Here is a 23932-nt window from a genome sequence, read left to right on the forward strand (position 1 = left end):
AAGCATAAAATCAGATTTTAAATTAAAAGAAACAACTCTTTCTGATAATTAAGGGAACTTTCCAAAATAGTACCAGCTGCCCCCCTCAGCTCATAAAGAGGAACAGGTTTTTTTAAATGCAAAGCCTTATTTTTAACCCTGGTAATTGTTGGATCATTAAGACTGTATTTCTCTTGGCAGAGCTGTCCATAGTTACTGTCTCCTTTTTACACTTCTGTTGTTTTAAGTACTCTTTCAGTTAAAAATAAGGACATTCTAAAGGTGTGTACTTGCAAAGGAACCTTTTCTCCCGTGCTTGTGCCTGTTGTTAGCTGTTTTCCAACAAACAGCCACATGGGTTCTTGATTACTTCAGAAGCCTTGTGACCTAATAAATGAAATAGCCATAAACAAATCCAGGTTAATTTTTTCATGTCAGGCATCTTGCTGTGTCAAGTCAGCATTAGCTAGCTCGACTCTGTTGTCAAACAGGAGAGGTACTGGAGGGGAGATGACTCATCATGTAAACTCATCTTTCTCTGTCACATGAAGGAGCTTTAGATGTTCCACTCTCTGGACTCTGCAGACCTGGAGCTGCTCTGACCTGACTGAGAGGGCCTCAGTGCAGGACAGGATCGCTTTGAAGCAGGAGGTGTATTTCCACAGGGGTGGCTCCTCAGGTGAGCACATACCTGTGTCTTCACATGCCATTTCAGAATTCAGGCTTCTTCCTCCAAAAAAAAAAAAAAATGCTCATGAGCTTTTGAGGTAGCTACAGTAGCTGTTTCTTTTAAAGCTGACCTTCAAAGGAAAAAATGCTGTCAGCTGGATCCTGTTTCGTCTGCCTTGTGCTTTATGAAGAAAGGCTGAAGTGAGAAAGGTGTTTGAGGATGTCCTGATTATTTTCTTTTTCCTTTTTCTGCTTGCTCTGTACATCAACAATTATGATATATCCTAGATGATGGAATGGCAGATCTGGAAATGTAGCAGAAGTGTGAATTTACAAAAGCTAAAAGCTGAATCTCCTTGAGGGGAATGATCTTTTTTCTGTTCTTTGATTGTTCTAGAATAAATTAATTCATGGCGAAGCTTGCAAAAAGGAACTACGGTTACAATAAATACTAATATGTACCAACCTCTCACTTTGTCATAGATATTCATCTTACTTCATAGGGAATCTGCCCTCTTACTGGGGTCTGAATTTCAGGTGCACAGTTTCTCTCAAACAGGGAAACTCTGTGTCTGCGAAGGACTAAAAGCCTGACCCTGGTGTAATTGCTACAACCCTTCTATGTAGAACTGATAATTTTTCTCTGCCAAAGAAGTGTTTTATCACAGTTCGATGTATTGTGTTGCCTCCTGACGAAACTTAACTCCTTAGACAAATTTAATTGAAGACAGAAATACTTAGAGAACCTATTGTGCTTTATTTGTGTACAAGTTTTACCAATAAGGGAAGTTTAATGTTTGTCATCTTGCCTCCATAAAATTAACTCTCACAATTCTCTACTGCAGTCCATTAATAAAATTTCTCTTAAGCTTGCAAAAATACTAGCCATTCCACATAACAGCTTCTTTAATGTACCTTTTTTACATTCCAAGGATAAGGGGATACAAATTTTTCAAGAACTGTCAAAAGACAAGCTCAAGTAACAGAAAGTTCTAGCTATAATCTACTTTCATTTGAAAAACATTGGGGGAAGATCATAAGAATTATAGATTCACTAAACTTTTATTTAATTTCAGTCCTCAGATTTAAGTGAAGTGACCCTATTTGTGTTACGGACCTGATGTGATGGATAGGCTGCCTTTAGCGTCTTTATTTTAATGTTTATAGAGACCTGTCACGTAGCAGTAAACTCTGTGCATGAGATTCAAAAGCTACATGTGAAAACTGGACATTGCTGCTGAGACACGCTGACAGCTCAGCCGGTTTAGCTTTAATGAAGGTTCAAAGTGGAACTGGGCATCTTTTTAATCAAAGAGGTAAGTCCAAGAAAGTCCTGCAGGCACTACCAGTGCTCAGTCATGTTGCTGAACCTGCTGTGCTACTCTCTGAGCTGACAATAAAGGAAAGGATTTGCCTTCTGATCCTCAGGTTTCTGGTACTGCAAGTAGGGCTTTGGCTTTTTAACTCTGTGCATAACATTAAAAAAAAATGGAACAGTTCCTTCGCTGTCAGATATCACTAAGGGTGGAAAAAAAATTTTCATTGGCTTCAAGGATTGTGCCCGAAGTGCATGGCTTGTTGCTCTATAATTTCCTCTAAAGGTGATTTAGCATTCTAGCATTGGAGCTGCTGTTGCTGCTAAGGGAGTCTGGGAACGCATAACATACTACTTAAACACGAGTACGCTGTGAATGGAGGAGCTTATTTTCTTCTTGCAACCAGTCACAACAAAACTCAGTAACGCCCATGGAAAGCCAAATCACATGACAAATGGCAATTGTTTGTGGTATCTGTCACACACATTTGCAGAAGGCCATCCTATCTGCCATGGAAAATGGCTCCACAAAAAAGTTACATACTGACAGATGTTCCATGTCTTTAAGTGGGTTGACCCAGGGAGGAAGGATGTGCCTCCCGCATATGGAAATTGAAACACTGGGGAACAGTGAAACACTGGGGAATAAAGATGTTAATATATTAATGTTCATATCTTATCATGGATAGAGCTCTTTGTGCTTTTGGTATGAGTCACAATGGACTGAGCACTCCGTGGTGCCAGTCACTTGTTTCATCCTGTTAGCTCTTGTTAAAATATAGCCGGTTTGGTCTCCCACCTGCCTTGCGTTGGTTCTCCTGCCTTAGATGAAGTAAGCTAAGATCATACCCCTGCTCCCAACCAAAGACAAGTCCCACTTCTACAGTGCACGTGGCTCCTGCCAGGCTGAGGCCGTACAGCAGAGAGCGGATCTGATCCGCAGCTGCTGTCAGTATTATTTTGTGGAAATCCAAGTTGCAAACTCACTTGATGGCCTGGCACTACTACTAGGCTTCCACTTGGATGGGACCTTAAAGCCCATCTGGTTTCAGCCTTGCTGCCATGGGCAGGGACACCTCCTCCTAGCTCAGGCTGCTCAAAGCCACGTTCAACCTGGCCTTGAACACCTCCAGGGCTGGTGCAGCCACAGCTTCCCTGGGCAACCTGTGCCAGAGCCTCACTCCTCTCATAGTGAAGAAATTCCTCATTATGTCTAGCCTAGATCTTCCCCTCTCCAATTTATAACCATTGTCCCTAGCCCTATCACTACAAGCCTTTGTGAACAGCCCCTCCCCAGCTTTCTTGTAGCCCCCTTCTGGTACTGGGAAGATCTGACTTTAGCTTTATTTACCACTGGGCTTGTTTTACTGTTCCCAGTAAGGGTGAAGCCCTTGCTAGAGCAGAACATGTGATGTTTGTCAGAAAGAGACAGCTTTAAGGCTACCAGATAACCTGACCAGTCTGCTGCTCTGCAAACAATTTTGTGGGCCCTGCTGGTAACGACAAAGGTACCGCACTGAACTTGACTATATACTGACGTCTGTAGGGGAGCAAGGCTCTCGGTGGCAGACTTGTACTGCTCTAGCATACAACTATCCTTAAAGCAAAGCACTAGCACGCTTATGAACATTTATCCTGTTACTGATGGTGGCACCTATCTGCAGTTTTTTTCTGTCACTGCGTATCATCAATCCCCAGTTGCTCATTATTTAATTTTCATCAGAATCGCTGCTTTGGTTTGCAAGCCTGCAAGGAACTCTCCATGGCTCTTTGCATCAAACTGAATGATAGTGAGCTCCTTTCAGACCAGCCTGGGTGATACTTATCAAAGTGTTGTCCATACATAGCTCTTGCCCGTACTAGCAAAGATATCCACCCCTAGTACAAGGCATCAGGAATGAGTATAGCTGGACCCATGGAGCTGCTGGTTCCATTAACTTTGTTGAATCTGTTTCAGAAACCAATTTTAAGCCTTGCAGGATTAATATATAAGCTTTCTCATTTAGGGATTATATAGAACTATGAGGTCATGCTGGTGCCATTTTGCTAGCGCTCATGCTAGTTAAAAATTGTATTATAGATCAAATTTGAAGGGACTCAGGTATTTTAAGACTGTCATTTAATCTTGTGCAGGTGGGACAAGTTTATCTGGTATGCATCTATAGTGAAAACCCTGAGAAGAAGAGCAGAGATCTGTTTTTCATCACAACGCCAGCAACAGAGAAACTACGACTTTAGGATAAACCCGTCAGAAGAAAAGCAGAAGAGGCTGGAGGGAGGATCTGGGTCTAAGGAGGAGATAGCTCAAAACAGGTAAAACTAGGAAGCACTGCGTGTCCTGCAAGTATTTGATGTAATGAAGCATGGGAAAGCATAGAAGTAGTCTGGGAATGTATTTGCCACCTGCAGAAAGAGAGAAGGGGAATCAGAATGCAGATACTGATCTTTTCTTCCTGGCCCTACTGACAGAGGGCCAAGACTGGTCACAGTTGCAGATGAGGCTGCTACCTTTCCCTCTGCCCCGTCTCCAGGAGATGTGGGCAACCTAGGAGCCTCCTTGCATTGCTTTCATTTCAGTGCAGCTCCACACACACCGAATTCTTTTAGAAGATCTGTGGACTGTTTTTGCCTGCCCTTGCCTTTCCCTGCATAATTTTTATGGCAGGAATGGATCAGTTTTGCTCGATGACACTTTGATTTCTGCTGCCTTTAAATCAGTTTCAGCTGGTGTGAGCCTCAGGTGAGGGTAGCTGGGAGATCGTTTACCTTCAGGCATGGCTGGAGTTGTTCTGTGACCCCATGAAGAACGTGAAGCATTTTGCTCTCTGGGTGGCAGAACATCATGCAATAGAGGAGACAGAAAATAGGTGTGTGGGAGGAGGTCCTTACTCAAACAGTTAAGACATCTAAATGTGAAGAAAGAGGATTTGGTGTCCAAGTACACCTGTCACCCGTGATTTGATGCAGTCAGCATGATGTGTATTGATAAACCTTTGTTCCAGCTGTTGCAAGCACCTATGTTTCTGTGATTTTTCAGTAGTGGCTACTGCTGCTTTTGAAATGTACTACTTCTGACAGGCAGGAATATTTTTTTTCAATGTGTGAGGGAGCCTGCAGGATGGAAGTGTTGATAACACACTGCTGACCATGCTGTGCTGAGAGCTTTAGTGCAGCAGAACTCCTGGCTGCAATGCCAGTTTGAAAGAAAAAGGATCAAACCGGACAGCTCTCATTAAGTCCTCAGATTCATAATTCATAGAGTCTTGTCCTAGTCAACGCTTCTTTGCTGTATAATGGAAAACCTGTATACTTTTTTCCTTTGTATTTAGAGAACAGGCATGGATTAGACTTGCTAAGCAATAATCAGCTTTCACTGGTTTAAAATTAACTAAAAGAGCACCAGTTTTTTTTCCTCTCAGCTGGTGGCAGTAGGGCTCAGAAGGTGTCTGGAGGAGGTGGCTCAGATTTTTTTGTGGCAGGGTGAAAAATGACCTGCAGGATGGGACCCCATACCAGCCAGCACTGGTAGCTTCCCTGTGCCGTGGAGCATCTCCACGGGACACGCAGCAGTATGGGACCTCATTCCAGCTGCACTGAGAGCATCCCTGCACCACAGAGCAACCCCATGGACATGCAGCAGGATGGGACCCCATTTCAGCTGATCTCATGTCCACCCTGGATGAATTTTCCTGGTCTAGATTCCTGGTTGCCAGGATGGCTGTATGGGAGAAGCGAAGTCTGGGCTGCAGTGGGAGGGAAAGGTGTCATCTTAGTGGGGGTAGGAAAGCATGTCCTAGAGCTGGTGGAGGGCCAGCAACACCAGGTGTCCCATGCCACTGTCCACCATCCTCAGCCTATTCCCTTAAAAGAGAATGTCCTTTTGGTTCTTTACTCCCCTCTCCTGTACCGCACTGACAGGGAGCTCTTTATTTTGACTTGTAATTGAAACAGGTATGTTGAGGATTTTAATTCCCTGCCCATCGCAGTGGGTGAGGACACCTGAGAGGCCTTTGTTGCCTTTGTTTCCTCTTTGCTACCCCCCCCAAACATGTTAAGACCTTCAATGTTTCTAGACAGAGGATGCTGTACTGCAGCTAGAGAATGTTTCTTAACCCTGCCAAAGGCTTGTGCTGTGATCTCACCCTTATCCCATGCACCCGTGAAAAGGAAACATCTTCTTTTATATAACCTGACCCTTTGTCAGTGCTTGGTTTTAGGTCTGTGTAAGCACGTTTGTATTGCGGGCTCCGTGTGCCACAAAAGGAGGCTGGAGCCTCCCTATGCCCCAAAACAGCTGCTCTGAGGGTGCTTGATCTTACTTTGTATTCACCTAATTAAACTGTTTTATTTTGGTTTTGTGTTTGGGTGTGGGGTGTGGATGTTTTTTAACACACCTACTATCTGGTGTGCGTCAGTATCACTTCAGTGTATATCTCCAGACCTGTGTCATGCTCTGTTTTCAGCAGCAGCTGAAGTTTTTCCACTATTGAGTGGTTGGGCCAGTGACCTCCTCTTGAAATCATAACTGAGATGCATTTTCCATGTGTAAACAGCAATTCTGTAATAGTTCACAGCACAGCACAGAGCTGTGCCTACTAGGAAACACTCGCGTTCACAGTTTCTTCTGTTGGCCAAGTCATGCTGGGAGATGTAACGTAAAGGCTAAAAACCTCCACAGGGTGTGGAAGGCCTGGCTATGTGCAAAGCATCTTTGAATCTCCTCTTGGACAGCACTGAAGAGCAGGAGGCTATTTTCCTTTTCTAGCATTAGGTGGAGCACAGCTTTAAAGAGAAAGAGGCTAGATAGTAAAAAAAATAAAAATAAGATACAAACAGAAAAAGGAGTTTCAAAGCTTATGAGTCCAATTTAAACCCTGTCCCTACATTATGGCTGCTTTATAATCCCCGGGCCCCCAGTATTAAAGCTTCTGCAGACACCCAAGATTGTAGGACCTTGCTTTCAGAGACATCAGGTGAAGAGGAGCGGAAACACTCTGATAATTTGCCAGTCATCTAGAAAGAAGTAATTATAATTGAGTGGCACTAGCAACCACTGAAATCTCATTTGGCATTCCAGAGGCCTTGTTGACAACAGTGCTTCAACAGCCATTCAGCAATGCTATTACGCTACCAGGATGCTCTCTGAGATGTTGCATTTGATAGACTATACTCTTTTGGTTTAGCTTCCAGTGGTGTAATTGGTGATTGCACACAGGGCCTTGACTACAGTGGAAAATAGTCTCCTTTTGCTCCAAGTCCTTGGCTCTGCAGACTGATTTTGTTTTGTACTTTGGCAGGACTGTTGCCCAATAAGCTGCATGGCAAAACCTCACCGCTCCCGGGCAAAATCACCTAACTCCTATTGATTTGCTTGGAGGTGGGATTTCATTCGTGGGCTCAAAGTTCATAGGTCCATCTAATTTCTCTGCCTGCTTCCTCTGCTAATGAAAAGTACATTATTGATAATTCTCCTTAAATGTTTAAGGATATTTGCTGGCTACTCTGCAAGCAAGTCTAGTGCACCCTGTGTGCATAAAAGACACCAGATAATGATGTTTGGGCCAAATATTTTACTTCATATGTTTTTCCACAACTCAGAATATACTTTCATCATTGGAATGGGCAGGCTCATTGATTGCTTGGCTGGTTTCTCTAGACTCAACACCTAAAAATAACGTTTAAAAGTTACTCAGTCTTGGAACCAACGCTGCTCTCTGCATGTTCTTTGGAAGCTTGTTGCTTTGTGGGAGAGCAGAGCAGATACTCTGACAGCTGGCAACAACGTGCCAGATTTGGTTTCTAAAGAGAAATCAAGAAAGAGTGAGGTAGTTTTGTTCAGGTCTTTCCAGTGATCTCATCAGCTGGTTCTTGGTGTTACTGGCTTGGTTCTGTCAGGTCCACAGGAACACATCAGCATCCACACATCTCAGGCTAGCACATTTTGGACGCATTCAGTTTGCTTTTTCAGGAATAGTATCACCAAGAGAAGTGAGGGAGAAAGTAATTAAGAGGAATGATTCCTTCCAAAGGAAGAATCTGGGATGCCCAGATCTTATTGTAACATGTATGTGCGGATCCTTCCTTGGTAGTATTACTCAAGAGGAAGTTTCTATGACACTTGTGGTGTTTGCAGTGCTTCTAGACGTTGGAAAGGGACAAAAAACTCCAGGGAATAATCCTGGGAAGGACAAGAAACGATACCTGAAAGGAGAAACCTTTGTAGTTCACCCTAAGAAGGGCATGAAGGCTACAACAGAAATCACCAGTGGGAAGGGATACTCTTCTTTCCCCTTCCTAATTTTTTTTTTTTTGTTTAGTTCAAAAGGATGGCAGGAGCATGAGGCAAACTGATATTTATGTAGGGGGGAAGAGACGCATATGAGGACATCTGTTTTAAGGAGCTGTTTCAAAAATAACCACAGGAGACTAGTGTGTTTGCAGAGGGCAGCAGGCAACCTGCAGAGCAGTAGAAAGTAAGACAGCCCCAAATGGCTACAGGATAGTGTGTATTTGTCCTCGCTGCCAAACCACCCTGCCCTGACCCCAGTGGCTGTTTTACAAATCGAAGGAGGTGTTCTTTCCATATTTTCTGCACAAGAACATGGATCCCTTCTCTGTTGTACACCTTCCTGACCCTTTTTTTTCTTAAGTCAGCAGCTTTTAAACTCCATATTCAAATCTTTAAAAAAAATAACACTGCTTCAATGAATATCCAAAGCGTATGGCAGAAGAATGCAGATTTGGATATTAGTACATCCAAAAGATGAGGCTTTGTTCAATTGGGAAAAAGAAATAGCAGACAGAGAGATTCTGAAGCAGGATGCTTATGTCTAGCAGTCTGCCCTAGCCTCTTACTGACTGCTGAGTGCAGGAACCTGGCCACTGATTCACTCATATGCTGTTAATAAAGTCCATTACAGCTTACTTGTTGCCTCAGCTTCCCAGTGAGTAAAACAGAGATGGAGAAAGCATAGCTTTTCTGCTTGTTTTCCTTCTAATGTTGGTAGTTTGAGACAGCTCTGAAAGTGTTGTAGTGTAGAATTGAACCAAAAATATGAGCCGTGATCCATCAGTGAAATGAGAGGGGCAGAGCCAGATGGCATGAGGCAGACATCCCACCGGGGAGCACAATGTTGCAGGCACTGGGAAGTTAATTTTTCCTTTTAGCCAGGTGAGAGAGCATGTTTGGTAAATACCAGATGAAGTATGAGCATAATTGCTCATAGAGAGAGTCGGCTTCCCTATAGTCAAATGCTCCTTAGAACAGAACTCTGACAAAAATACATGAGTTCGCATCCCTAGCTACTTTACAGTTTTAGTAGGAGAATCAACAGCAAATACCACTCCAAAGTACCAATCAGATATGGCCTCCTGCTGTTTTTAGCTATCCACTGTAGGTAACAGAAACATTATGCAAACAGAAGTGAGAATTTGAGATACAGGAGCCGATGCCACTCTAGTAGGAAACAGCTGTATTTCTTTTCTACGCTAGTGGCTGTCAGGAAGTGACGCTGACTGAGCTGACTTCGGATATCCCCTGCCTCAAGGGAAGAATTATCCTCTGTACTCCCTCCAGTACTGTGTTTTCTGATAAAGAACAAATGTGTCTCCTAAAATCAGCTCACGCTACAGTAACTACTTGGAACAAAACTTTGCTTTCAGTTATAAGAGTTCTCACTTACAGCACAGAGTAATTATATGGAGTTTTGCAGAATTATCTGTTATTTACCTGGCAACGTCTGGTGACTGTACTTTGGCCCGTGTTTTGTTGCTTTGTACGACCTGCAATGCAGTTTCATCTGTAGGGAAGCCAAGAACCTGATGTGCTTTGGATAAAATTTGATATTTCAACAGAGTTCAGTAGCTGTTAAAACAGCTTGGAGTAAAATGCAGCAATAGGGAATTTAATATGATGCTGTTAGTCCTTAGGTTAACAAACACAGATGGAAATCAATTGCTTGTCACTATGTAAGACAGAGTATCTTTAACCTTGGGTGTTGTAAGTAGAGCACTAACATCTATATTTGGGCAAACAGAGAATTGGCTTTATGTTTTTACTGAGGTTCAATTCACTTTGAAACTAATGGTCATGTCCAGACTGCTTAGGCTATCTCACTGGATAACTCTTCTCTGTGCCTAAACAGGTTGTTTATTAAGCCCCACAGCACTTGCATCTGACTGTTTTTAAGGAGACATGGGCTTCTAAGCACTGAGATCATTTTTGGGGTGATCTCTGGTGTACCGGGCAGAATACTGAGAGGTACGCAGGTATACACATTGCACGTTTTTTATTCTTTCTGTGAAGTATCTCATAGTTTACTACTTTGATGTCTCTTCAGATCTTGCCAAGATCGGGCTTTTTCTGTTAGTTTGTAAGCATATAGAAAATATAAAACACTTCACTCTCAATATACTTGGTAGGCAAGTGTTTTATCCCAGCTTGGACTAAGCATATGGCTTTCTTTGTGTAGCTATTTGATTGCATCATTCTTGTTTATATTGTGACCATTTGGCTTATGCTTCTCTTTTCCAAGTGTGAAGTTAGAAGAGCGACAAAGCTGGTGAAGGGGCTGGAGAACAGGCCTTATGAGGAACTGCTGGGGTTGTTTAGCCCGGAGAAGAGGAGGCTGAGGGGAGACCTCATTGCTCTCTACAACTACCTGAAAAGAGGTTGTGGAGAGGAGGGAGCTGGCCTCTTCTCCCAAGTGACAGGGGACAGGACAAGAGGAAATGGCCTCAAGCTCCGCCAGGGGAGGTTTAGGCTGAACATTAGGAAAAAAATTTTCACAGAAAGGGTTATTGGGCACTGGCACAGGCTGCCCAGGGAGGTGGTTGAGTCACCTTCCCTGGAGGTGTTTAAGGCACGGGTGGACAAGGCGCTGAGGGGCATGGTTTAGTATTTGATAGGAACGGTTGGACTCAATGATCCTGTGGGTCTTTTCCAACCTGGTGATTCTGTGGGACCTGAGTACATTGCTCCGTTCTCTTGCATATATCCTCTGGACGTGCTCTTCTGCCCACAGTTTTCCCTGAATAGTGCTGTACCTGCAGGAGGGTGGCAAGTGCAAGTTTGCATGGAGACAGATATATTCTGAAAAAAGGACTGTGAATAAGCACCATAAACAGGCAACTGTAAGCAGGTGTTCTTCCATAGTGAGGAACACTGACTGCAGGCTCTTCCTGGTCAACCTAGCAAAAGCTGACCCTGTGTTGGATATGGTTAGTCCTCCTGCCACCCTTCCTCCTAGCTTGGATGCAAGGCCCTCTGCACCTTGTCTTGCTCCCTAGATATTTCACTGCTGCCAAGTTCAGTAGCTATCAAAATCTAGGAAGAGGTAAGTGAAATTTCCCTTTCTTCCTCTGTGGAGCACATGGAGGCCTGGTGAGCATCTCCATGGCAGGCAGACATCAGCAGGCTGCGCATCAGTGTAATTTAGCACTAGATTGCTGGGGCTCCTCTTTGTCCAGAGCTGGGTTTTGTTCCCGGTTGAGAGTGACAGCGCTTCGAGCAGAACAATGGACTTGTTGTAAGGTCTCTGCCCACCGCCTTTATAGCTTCTCGTTTTTCAACAGCTGATGCTTTTAGCAAATTTACCTTTATGAGGAATAGTTCAAACATTTCAAACACACTGAAAGAGCTGTACTAATATCTAAGAAAATTATAGATGACAAAAAGAAAAAGCTCCCTACTCCTGTTCTTTTTTCCATCCCATTACACATGTAATACAACCTTCATTGAGTCTTTTATTTAATAGCTGTATGCATAAGTGTGACACATTTAATAGTTCATCACTCAGACTGGGATATAGCACAATAAATTCCTCAGAAGTCATGACACAGCCACACGTTTTGGTCTGGTGAATCTGGTGAGGTAAAATTTGGAAAACGTTTAGATGCTGACGTTTCTGTCACTGTGATTTGAGGCAGAAATGTCTGTCCTGAGCTAAATTAGCTTTCCTTTAGAAAAAGTTATTTTTGCTTACTGTCAGTCTCTTCAAAAAGGTCAATACTCTGGGTGAAAAACGTCAGCTTTTCTGATGATTGCAGACTGATACATTATACAGAGCAGGAGGCCTACTTCAAAAGACAGATGTTCTTCTGCCTGAAAGCAGACAAGAGCAACAGACAAAGTATGTATCTGTTTCTTGAAGATAACACATTTTTTTTTGCTTACCAGTCTCTTCTTCACATTTGCAGATCCATTACTTGTATTTACTGAGTCCACATTGTGTCTTTATAGCTACATTTGTACCCTTGAGTTCAAAATGAGAGAGAGGTACATTTTTAAATTAAAATTACTTTACTTGTTTTACTGTTGCAACACTAGCATTTTGTGCTTGTGGGAACAAGGAAGAGACACAGCCCCTGCCTCCTAATTTAAAAATATTAAACCTGGAAATCCCAAGGGTACTTTAACAGCTTTGCGAGAGGCTGAAGATACGCTGAAAATGTGCCTAAAGATGGTGGTACATACCATGGTAAGGTAGAAATGAATCTAGAAATAGGTCTGGGTGGGATCTCTTTTCTTTTCCTAATATTGTTTCAGTATCAGTCATTCCTAGTTCAATTTTCTTAAAGCACTGACAGCATAAAAAAGCTGACGGTATCATCAGTGTGGTAGAAGAGCAGGAAATGAAAATGAACTCCACCTGTCCAGGCTAGCAGAGAAACATAGGTAGTGAAGCATACAGTAAATTACAAGCCTCTGAAAAAAAACCAGACTTCAGAAGTAATTATTCAACCCAACAAGAATGTCAGTGGCTACTCTGCTCTCATCTGCAGGAAGCTTTCCGGTTTTGTTAACATAACAGGAGAGAGTAAGAAAAAGCTTGAAAATTTCCACTTACCGGACTTGCAAACAATTAAATTGTATATTTTTCTGAAGTGCCTTCCTTTTAAAGGTGCCTGAAGAGTTACATGCAGGTTATTTATGACATATAACCTTGCACTTGGAGGTAGTCCAGAAATGAAGTCGAGACCCAGTTTACTTGCTCTTTGAACTCTTCAAAATACTGGCGTTCCCAAGTAAGCAGAGGAATTGTGTAGCTAGCTTGAGTCTTCTGCTGCTTGATCCTGTCACAGATGGCACGGTAGCACTGAGCACAGACAGCTATCTGCCAAAGCTGTAGCATTACCACAGGCATCGTGTATTCCTCTCGAGATGCTGTGGGAAGTAAAAAGCCCTAACAACACAGAATGTCTTGTAATGACTTTAGTACTGATAGTTTATGCCTTTTGGGAGTGTTTAAAAAATTGTATTTTATTTACCTTGTTCCTAAGCAGGTGTCCACCAATATAATCTATACAGAATATTGCTGTAAAATACCTGTTTGCTGGTGCTATTAGACGTGCTATCCTTGCTGTGGCAGCTGTCTTTGTGTAACATCTGAGAAATCAAAAGTATCAATACCAAAGGTAAAGGGAACTCTGATATCTTTGAACCTGCTATGCGGTAGCTTTGTGAATAGAAAAGGCGCGTATGAAGAAGCAGACACAAAATTCTGAGGAAATCAGGTTAAACATATAAACCACCTTCCTCTGGGGTTATCAGTTCGCTTGCAGAAAACTCTTGTGCAGCCTGAATAAAGCATTAGGGGCTGACGGGAGCATTGTGGAATCAAACGCAGAGATCAATATGATCATTGAATGTTCATTCATTGAGCTTAGCTGTTTCTTTATAAACCCTTTTTGGTTACATAACTGGGTGCCCATGAGGGTATCTACAGTGTATTATTGGTTAAGTTACACTAAAATTAACTATGTTTATAGTTCTCTTCCTTTGTTTTCCTTTCAGCTGGTACTCATTCCCCCCGAACTAGCTCTTGTATTCCTTTCAGCTGGCCTTTGTTTATCTTTCAGTTCTCTGTTTCAAGGCCTTGCTCAGTATCAATCAGTCTCACAGCATCCAGGCCTTCTTCTCTGTAAAATGTTCCCACAATTCCCCCTTTTTGTTTTCTCGACTAAAGCGTTCAGGTGAAACATATGATTGACTTGACATTGTATACACTGTAACACACAGGATAATTGTTAAAGCAATTAACACCATTAAAAATAACATTCCTCCTTTGACCAACAGTTCTCATACCCATCCTGTAATCCACACATTCTTTCGAGAATCGATCACCCAGGGACATCCTTTAACTACCACCCATAGGATTAAGAGCATTCATAATGTTAACGTCCTCCTCATTCTTGTTGACTGCTTTTGTGGTTGGGGCTTAACAGTTGTCACACAGCAATATGGGCTTGATGCACCTCACAGGTGCCCAGACCGGTCCTGTATCTGTTAAAACACAAGCATAACCTTGTCCCCATGTTAATAGCTTATACAGACCTGTCCATTGCCCATAAAAACTGGTTTTTAATAGCACTTTCACATTGTCTTGTACTTGCTCTAATTTTGACGACATGGTTTGTATATGCTTCAACATCGTCACAATTTGATCATCTCCTGCTAAGCAAAAAATTCATTACGTATTGCTCCTTCATCAATCTGTTTTGTGGTGTCACTCCTGATTCCCCCCTTTTTTGTTTTGCTAACAATGTTTTTACTACTTGATGGGTACGTTCAATAGTGGTATGACTTGGTATATGGATATCAATACTTCCTGGATAATCTGTTAGATCTACTTGTAAATTCAAAATATTTGCCATGCACCACTTAGCATATTCTTTTGTCATTGGGATATAAATGATAGCCTAATAACTGAACGCTTCTTTTTCTTCCCTTGGTGATATCATTGTAATAATTTCAAACCTAGTGACTATGGGTTTTTTTGGGGGTTGGTGTGGCAACCTCAATAATTCGTAATGAATCATTTGAATTTTCCTCTATCATTGGCTTAATTATCCCTAGAGGTTGTTTGCACTAGGGCCCAGCAGTTGCTGATGAGTGACACTGGAATGCAGAGAGTTCTCACAAATTGGCATTCCCCTAGAGAGATAACACCATTAACTCCTCTGGACTTCTTCAAAGCTGAAAGAAAAAAAAACTTGGAAAGGAAGGAGAAGGTGGGGGGGAGGGCACTCATACACATACAGCTGCAAGGCTAGGCGTTATCTTTTTTTTTTTTCCTCTGTCTTTCCTTTTTTTTTATGTTTTGCTAGGTATTTTAAAATTTTTCCTTCTGAAGCCTTTCATTCCAAAGATCCCCAGGTAAATCTACCTGTTTGCCAGCTTAGTGGACATTTGAGATTGAAAGGTCCCAGAGATGTATTTCCAAGATTAATCAAAACCAATTTGTAAGCGTTACAAATGTTTGAAGCACTTCAAACAGACACACACACACGACCACTCATTTCAAAGCTAGCTGAATACATTCATACAATGTTGGTTATCACTATCAGATCCACAATTTTTCAGTGCTATGGATATTTAAACTACACATGGTACCGGGAACATACAACACTTAAAATATGTACATGCATTATCTAATAAGGCTTATATCGACTGTCTAACAAATATTTCACTTATGGTAATATATTGTTCTTCTTTGCTCTGTGAGTGCTGTACTTTGCAAGTTCATGATTTTTATAGTTTCTGCGTTCATAGAATCACGGACTAGTCAGTTGAGCCAAAATCTCCATCTCCCTGTATATAATTTCCCTTGCTTGAATTATTCCAGTAAAGCCTGCATCTATAACAAAAAGTCTTTCTGTCCGGTGTACAGTCAGGGCAGCAGCCATCAGCTGTGCTTGATAGGTAAATGATCTCAGCTGTTGTAGGAGTTTTCAGGCCACACCATATCTTTCCATATTCGTCATTAGGATTTTTTGTCACTGATTGCAAAATTAAGGCTTCTATAACTGCTTGGTTGTCTACTTGCTTGTCAAGCACGTCCTTCGATCTATCTATAAACACCATATACAGGTCAGGCCTGTTTCAACTTTCAAAATCCAGTATCTTTATAGGTGTTTGATAAACCAAAAAGCAGCACCTGTTGTAAAATCGCATTATTTAAACTGTCTTGATTCTTGAACTGCTACCAAAGTTGTTTAATCGAGCCATTTCTTACCATATCTGTTAACAGTCCCTTCTGTAATGCTGCTTGGGTTTCGCGGTGGTGGCAGCAAGCAGCCCCCCCTCAGCCCAGGGTAGCTGGGTCACTGCACCTCTGCTGATGAAAATAAATCAAAGTTCTCTCAGGGGCAGCTGCAGCCGCTCCAGTCGGGGCCGCGGGAGCCTGGGGTGGGGGGGGCGCCTTCCTCCTGGCTTGTGCCCCTCGGTCTGAGGGACAGGGGGGAGGTGGATCGGGCTCCTTGTCGGTGTCTATCGGACCCAGATTGAAGGGATTGTCGGCCCTCCCGTCGGGGGGTGCAGAGGCAAGCGCAGCCAGTTTAGGGAGGTGCAGTTGTTGACGATCCTGCACTCAGCTTGGAAGTATCGCTGTGCTTTTTAGAGCCGACATGTGCCTTTAACGCTTCAAAAACCTTCCGCCAGGGACCAAGCAATTTAGTAGCTGTTTTATCTGACCTAGTCACTTTATCCCATAGCTGAGTCCCTATGTCTTTCCAAGTAGTATTGTGAAATGCTAAACCGACATCAGGAATAAATCCCCTATCTCTGCTCCATTTCAATAGTTCAACTAGACAATTCTTGTCATATTTAATCCCTCTCTTGGAGAGGATATGTTGGAGGATTTTCACCACTGCCTCTTCATCCTTGGAGAGTGTGGACCCCATTCCTCCCTGACCGCCGCGTACACTTGCCTTGAAGTTTTCTAACTTCTTTACTTGGATGCGTCCTTTTGTCTGCTTCAATCTTCAGCACTAGGGCAGTGCTGGAACGTTTTCGGCCAGTCTTTCCACCCTCTACCGCATCTCCAGCTGCTTTTAGACAGCTTCCGCAGGTAATCTGAGGGTCCCTGTTTGGGTGCCACTTGTTGACGGGAGCATCATGGAATCAAACACGGAGATCAATATGATCAGCAAATGTTCATTCACTGAGCTTAGCTGTTTCTTTATAAACCCTTTTTTGTTACATAACTGGGTGCCCACGAGGGTATCTACAGTGTATTATTGGTTAAAGGTAGCTGTCCATAAACCTATTACTAACATATTATTGTCTAAACTACTGCACATGCTAAGAAACCAAGTTACACTAAAATTAACTATGTTGATAGTTCTCTTCCTTTGTTTTCCTTTCAGCTGGTACTCATTCTCACTGAACTAGTTCTTGTATTCCTTTCAGCTGGCCTTCGTTTATCTTTCAGTTCTCCGTTTCAAGGCCTTGTTAGAATCGCTCAGTATCAATCAGTCCCACAGCATCCAGGCCTTCTTCTCTGTAAAATGTTCCCACAATCAGGGGCCCTGGATACTCCCTGTCACGTAGTCTAACAGACAGGAGACACCAGTGTCACAGCAAAGGTGGCAGTGTTTTTGCCACTGCTATTGCCGGAGCTCAGATGAGCAAGCACATTCCTGCCAGAGGTTAGGAGATGGCTCCCTGCAGATCTGAGCCCTCCTCCTGCAGGTGCTGAACCCATTGAGCACCTCATTGCTCTCCCCAGAGGGTTTTCGATCAACTCACTCCTGTGAAGACAATGACATAGAATCCCTTCAAATCGCAACATCTCTACAGCCTTTTCAATCAAAAAACAATGGAAAAATCGTTGCTTCAGTCAGCTTTCCCCACTCTGTTCGCAGCAAGATGACTTAAGATCCCACCTGCAAAGAGGTGTAGGGGATGAACTCTTGACCAGGCTGGCGAAACATCTACTTCAACACCTTTTAGCTCAGCTCTTGGCCAGGCCATGGCTGAAAGATTTTCTCAAAGCTGGGCTCTGAGATTAATTGGTCTTCTAGCCTCCCCTCCCACCATGCTGAGTGCAACTTGCATTTAAATCCTACAACAACCAGATCTGCAGTCTTGTGCTCTCTCACCCTACCTCCCGCTTCCACTCCCTGGGCTTCTGACACGTTTATAAATCTGTCTGGAAGGAGGTGCCAGACTGCCTCCTGAGGTTCACATGGACAACTCTGATCCAAGCTCCCAGCAAAACAAAAAATCTGCACAGGAGGATGGATGGGGGAATCTCAGGTGGCTTAGAGCTGAGTAAGGGAAACCCTTGAATGGAAAGACACTCAAAGATTACTTAAAATGGTAGATTTGCAGAAAATCGTATCACCATTAAAAATACGCTCATCCTCACGCTCTCCTACATGCTATTACAGAGTGAGCACCATATATTAAACCTCTGAGCTGTGAAGTGAGGATGTCCTATATTATTTGATGAAGAATAGGTCACCTCAGAGTGCCTCAAATATAGGACACCTCAGAGGGCCTCAAAAAACCTAATGGACCTTAACTTAAGAAAATCAATTGGTGCCCCGTCATAGGATAAACATCAGTTGCTGTTTTGAACAGAGCATCATCAAGAATTGCACCAGAACCTTCAGGTATACATGAGCAATAATCTGTGTTTGGGAAGGGAACAGTTTCCAAACTTGGGATTTGTCCAGTGCCTTCAGCACTACAAAGTTGGGAGGATAAATTTGGCACTAACTGCAGTCTGAGTTTATATCCATATCAGCAACTACGGTCCTGTAGCGCTAGTAATGAAAGAGGAGGCAGTTGCTCATATTCTGACTGTAGCCATCCCTAATTCAGGACTGGAAATCTTTGTTTCTTTTGTAGAATAATGCATATGTTTTATCTCATTAAGCCCCACCACTGTCCTGTGCATAAAACGGTTGTAAGATGTACCTTATAGTTAATGTATTTTGGATCCAGTTTGAATGTGAGAGCATTTGGAACCACACCTGCAGTCACTGTGTGACAGTGAGCTATGGACTAGGTACGTCATGCTATTCCTGCTTCACCCTTGCATAAACTTGCCAGGGGAATTAGTGAGAAAGAGCTCTGTAAAAATCCACAGGATGAGGGCTTGCTGAGGCATCGCACTCCAGAAACAGAGTTGTGTTTCTGACTGTTTGCCCTAAGCAGCACCATGGTGCAGCTGCAGCCCAGGCTACTCCTTTTGTTTGACTGCACAGCGTGAGGGGTGAAATGTACCCTGACTCCCACCCTTCCTTTCACAAGCAGAAGAGGTAGCAGCTCCTCGCTCGAGGTGCCTGACATGAAAAACACCTCTTCCTTCTCTCACAGGAAAGAAATAGGAGCCTACATAATTCTTGTCTACGGTTCCAAAGTAGCATTCCTGGCGCTGGTCTGCACTGGCATTCCTGGTCCGCATATCTCATTTTGCATGTGTTTCCTCCAAAGGGACTTCTGAGGCTGCATCTTCATGCCTATCTGCTTAGACTGCTGCAAAGCCTGTCTGGGGTCATCTGGAACAAACGAGCTTGCAGACTGCAGGCAGTAGAGCTCGGATGAGTAGATTTTGTGCCCATTACTGATGATACTTGGTAGTTCTTTTAAAGTAATTTGCATCCTGGGTGGTAGCTCTCACCATCTTTGTTCTAAAACCTGCCAAATGCTGGTGGGAACTGTAGTGAATACAGCTTGCAGTTTCTTTATATAGTTATTCTTACTTTAAGAACACATAAAATCACAGATTCTTACACGAAAAGTACAGCATTTGGAGAAAGAAAATTAAAGCTCGGATACACATTCTCCTGAGAAAGTAAAACCAGGCATAATGCAGTCAGTTATCAGCTATTATTTGGTATGCCTCAGCTTCAGATCCTTGCCTCTATCTCTTTAGATGTATAGATGTGCTTAATGCTTTGTGAATCATCCTAACAACAAAGTTGTGATCAGATTATAATGATGCTGGGATGGTCCTGCAAGAGGATATTATCATCCAGTATTGAGAGCTAAGTTTCAGACTTAAAAAGCACCACCAGAAAGCCACTAACCAGTGTTAGCCATAACAGCAATTAGTCAGTGCTTGCATTTGTGAATTCATTGAAAAGATTTGTGTTATTATGGTAGAAATCTTAAGCCACATTCACAGTCGGGACACAGCATGCAATTCCACCAAGGCAAATACAACTTGTATCACCACTTGAGTTCAATCCTATGAAATTCTTATCTCAGGGCTCCTTTTAAACCTAAGAAATGTCCCCTTATCAGTGGTCACTTGTTTGCTAAGCAGAAAACAATCTGGCTTAATGGTTGCAAAACTATCAGATGAACACAAATGGCATTGAAAGCTGGTATATTTAGACTAAAAAATATTTTGAGGCAGATAATACCTATGACTCTATATCTTGTTTTATACCACAGAACTTAGACTAGACTATATCACAAAACTAGACTTAGGGACAGAAACATGGAACTTTCCTTAGACCACAAACTCTTTATCTCACTAAATGTGACATGTGGTGAGATTAGCAATGTGATAACTCATGGAACTACAGTCTTGAATGTACTGCTTAGCCATTTCTCATCTTCAGTCACTCAGACTTGCGTTTCTTTTTCCCTGGAAAATGTCAAAGAATTCATAGATCAAAAAACAGGAGCTGACACAAAGACAGAGGTGCTGAATCTAAGAAATTACTAAATTGATGAACTGGGATGAGAGCTCTTTACTCAGTGGGAAGTAAGAATTTCAGAGTCCGCAACTATACCCCTTTTAAGAGGAACTGCTCAAACTTCCTACACTTACTAGAATTGGACTTGGCCAGTCTTTGGCCAGAAGTAGTCCGTTGATATCTACATGTCAGAGACAGAAAGTAGATTTAATCTTTTGGATGGGACTTTTCCTTGGATCTTGGTAGTAAATCAAAGCATTGCCTTGTGTTACAAAGTACAGAGCTTCTAGAGACATTGCTTTGTCATTGAAATACCGTCTGTTAGTACTCCTGTGACTAGTCAGATGAATTATAAACTAACAGAATTTGAATAACTGTCTTGCCATACTGCAGGGAAAGGTAATATTGCTCCTGCTTAGTACTGCCCGAGGCTTTTGTGCCAAAAAAATCACACTGGAACTCAATGTTGACTGGTAGCTTGACAGTGAATTTTAAGTGCTGTAACAGTCGTCTTGCCCAGCTCCCAGACTTAAGTGGCCAAAGCATGTAACAAGCAATCCACAAGAGATGGCACAAAGCCAAAGGATATGTTTTTTAACCCTGTTTGTTTAGGACAGTAGACAAAATGTGTTTGTAAACCAAGAGGCTGCTGCAGGTGCAGAGGACTCCGTTCCAGCTGGCATTCTGAAAGATGAATTACATACATCAAAGCTGTTCTGATGCCTTTGCTGTGTGTTTGCTCACTTCTGAGGCTGCACAGGAACCGTACGCACAAAGTGTGTTAAAATAAAGCAGGGTTCAATACCCTCTACATGTAAGTAGTCTAACTGTTAACACCAGACGTCCTAATTTCTCCTTAAGGTGATCAGATGATGGGACAATGTGAAATGCACTTGAGTTTAAAATGACACTGGGCAATGACAATACTATTCTTCCTTGACAAAGCAAGTGAAGTCATGTAATGGAACTATAATCAATGTAGGTTGCATTTCTTTTTAAGTTGTTGACTGGGAATGAATGGATGGATAGGTAAACCGTCTGAAACTGTTACTGAATTTATTGTAATAAATATCAGTCTGCAATATTTTCTTGTTGCCAGTGAAGCACTAAAATGCTTCACACTAAAAGGTGTCAACATGTGATGTTAGTAAGGCATCATGACAGTAATACTATAAATGTTTGTACAGGTTGTCACCGATACTTGAAGACACTTGTAAAAACAGCACCTTAATAGAATACATTGGCACTATACCCTGCTCGAAGTGGTGATGTGCTTTCACTTATTGACACAGAACTGATACATCACTAACTCTTCACCCTTTTCTACCATCTTCCTATGGATGGTCTTGCAGAGACACAACATTAACAGTGCTCTTAACAACACACACAGGGATAACATTCATGTGGTGAACTACACCGCCATAGTTAAATTGTATGGACAAGTTGCATTAATTTCACATTTACTAATGACATTGCTTATTTTCACTGATCCATTCTATCAGATAGTTTTCTGCTTCACATCTACCAAACCTGACAAATATTTCCTTTTTCTCTCAAAAAAAGACACCTGACCAAGGTCCCATAACCAATAAAAAGTGATCTTGAGCTAAAGACTATCTTTTACAGTTCTAATAAGCTCACATTTTTGAAGTGTGTTATCTCGCAGCCTAGTAGCGATCGGAAATGTAATTTATTATGATGAAGTCTTCCATCTTTTGAGTTCAAAGTATTAAACTTGTAGCTTAACATTGAAATTATCATATTTTTTAACAAAAAAATGCTACTAATTACGCTGCAAATGCCAGACCCTCTGGACTCCCAATCCCAAACAGTGTATGAATACAACTAAGCTCTGCAACTTTGTAGTTGGCAAGTTCAATACATATTCAGACTACGTGGAAATACAGCTCTACAGAACACTGTAAAAATACTGTGCTTGTGTTCCTGTGTGTAGCGCAGACAAGTTCACGAGCTGAGGGCACCCATTCACAATAACCTCCACGCTACAGTTATGGCCTGTTCCCAGCCAGGCTGTCTCATGTCCCCAGCCAGGCTCCCCTTGCCCCAAGCCGGGCTGTCCCCTGTCCCCAGCCGGCTGACCCCTGTCCCCTTGTCCCCAGTCAGGCTGTCCCTTTGTCCCCAGCCGGGCTGACCCGGTCCCCAGCCGGCTGTCCCCTTGTCCCTAGCCGGGCTGTCCCGTGTTCCCCTGTCCCCAGCCGGCTGTCCCCTGTCCCCTTGTCCCCAGCCGGCTGTCCTCTTGTCCCCAGCCGGGCTGTCCTCTGTCCCCTTGTCCCCAGCCGGCTGTCCCCTTGTCCCCAGCCGGGCTGTCCTCTGTCCCCTTCTCCCCAGTCGGCTGTCCCCTGTCCCCTAGTCCCTAGCCGGGCTGTCCCGTGTTCCCCTGTCCCCAGCCGGCTGTCCCCTGTCCCCTTGTCCCCAGCCAGGCTCCCCTTGTCCCAAGCCGGGCTGTCCCCTGTCCCCCTATCCCCAGCCGACTGTCCCCTTGTCCCCAGCCGGGCTGTCCCCTGTCCCCTTGTCCCCAGCCGGCTGTCCCCTTGTCCCCAGCCGGGCTGTCTCCTGTCCCCTTGTCCCCAGCCGGGCTGTCTCCTGTCCCCAGCCGGCTGTCCCCTTGTCCCCAGTCAGGCTGTCCCCTTGTCCCCAGCCGGGCTGTCCTCTGTCTCCAGCCGGCTGTCCCCTTGTTCCCAGCCGGGCTGTCCCCTGTCCCTTGTCCCCAGCCGGCTGTCTCCTGTCCCGTCCCCAGCCGGGCTGCCACCCCATCCCTGGAGCCATTTAAAAGACGGGTGGATGAGGTGTTTAGGGACAGTATTTAGCAATGAACTTTCAGGCTTGCTGACCTGAAAGGTCTTTCCCAACCTCATGACCCCACCGCAGCCTCCCCCAACGGCCGCCCTGGGACCCGCCCACCCTCACCCCCTCTCGCGCTCCGATTGGCGGGGGGCGACGCCATTCACGCTGCAGGCGGCACGCGGCGCGCCTTGCCCCGCCCCCCGCGGGGCGCTCAGCCAATCACGCTGCGGGGCGGGCTCCGCGCGCTCTTCTCCCCGCCCCCCTCGCGGGGCGCTCAGCCAATCACGCTGCGGGGCGGCCCGCGGCGTTCCTGGCCCCGCCCCCCGCGGGGGGCGGTGCGCGCGCGGCGGCGAGTGCCGCTGCGGGGGCGGGCGGAGCGTCGCGGCGGCTTCGCGGGTCTCTGCCCGGGCTGCTTCCCCGGCGGCCGCGCTCCGAGGCGCGATCTGCTCGCTCCTCTTTCTTTCTCTCTCTTTCCGCCCACCCCACCGCCGCCGCCGCCTCCCGCTGCGAGTAGCCGGGGCCTTCTCCATGCGGGAGAAGCGGAGGAGGTGGGAGCTGCTCGCCGGCCAGCCCCGGCGCCCGGTGACTCGGAGCCGCCGCGCCGCCGCGCCGCTCCCGCCGCATCTCCCCGCGGCGCGCAGCCGGCGCTGAGCCCGGCCCCGCTCCATCCACCGCGCCTCTAGCCCCTCTCCATCCATCCCGACCCCAGCCCCGCTCCATTCATTC

Source organism: Phaenicophaeus curvirostris, chromosome 4 (assembly GCF_032191515.1).
Source record: "Phaenicophaeus curvirostris isolate KB17595 chromosome 4, BPBGC_Pcur_1.0, whole genome shotgun sequence".
NCBI lineage: Eukaryota > Metazoa > Chordata > Aves > Cuculiformes > Cuculidae > Phaenicophaeus > Phaenicophaeus curvirostris.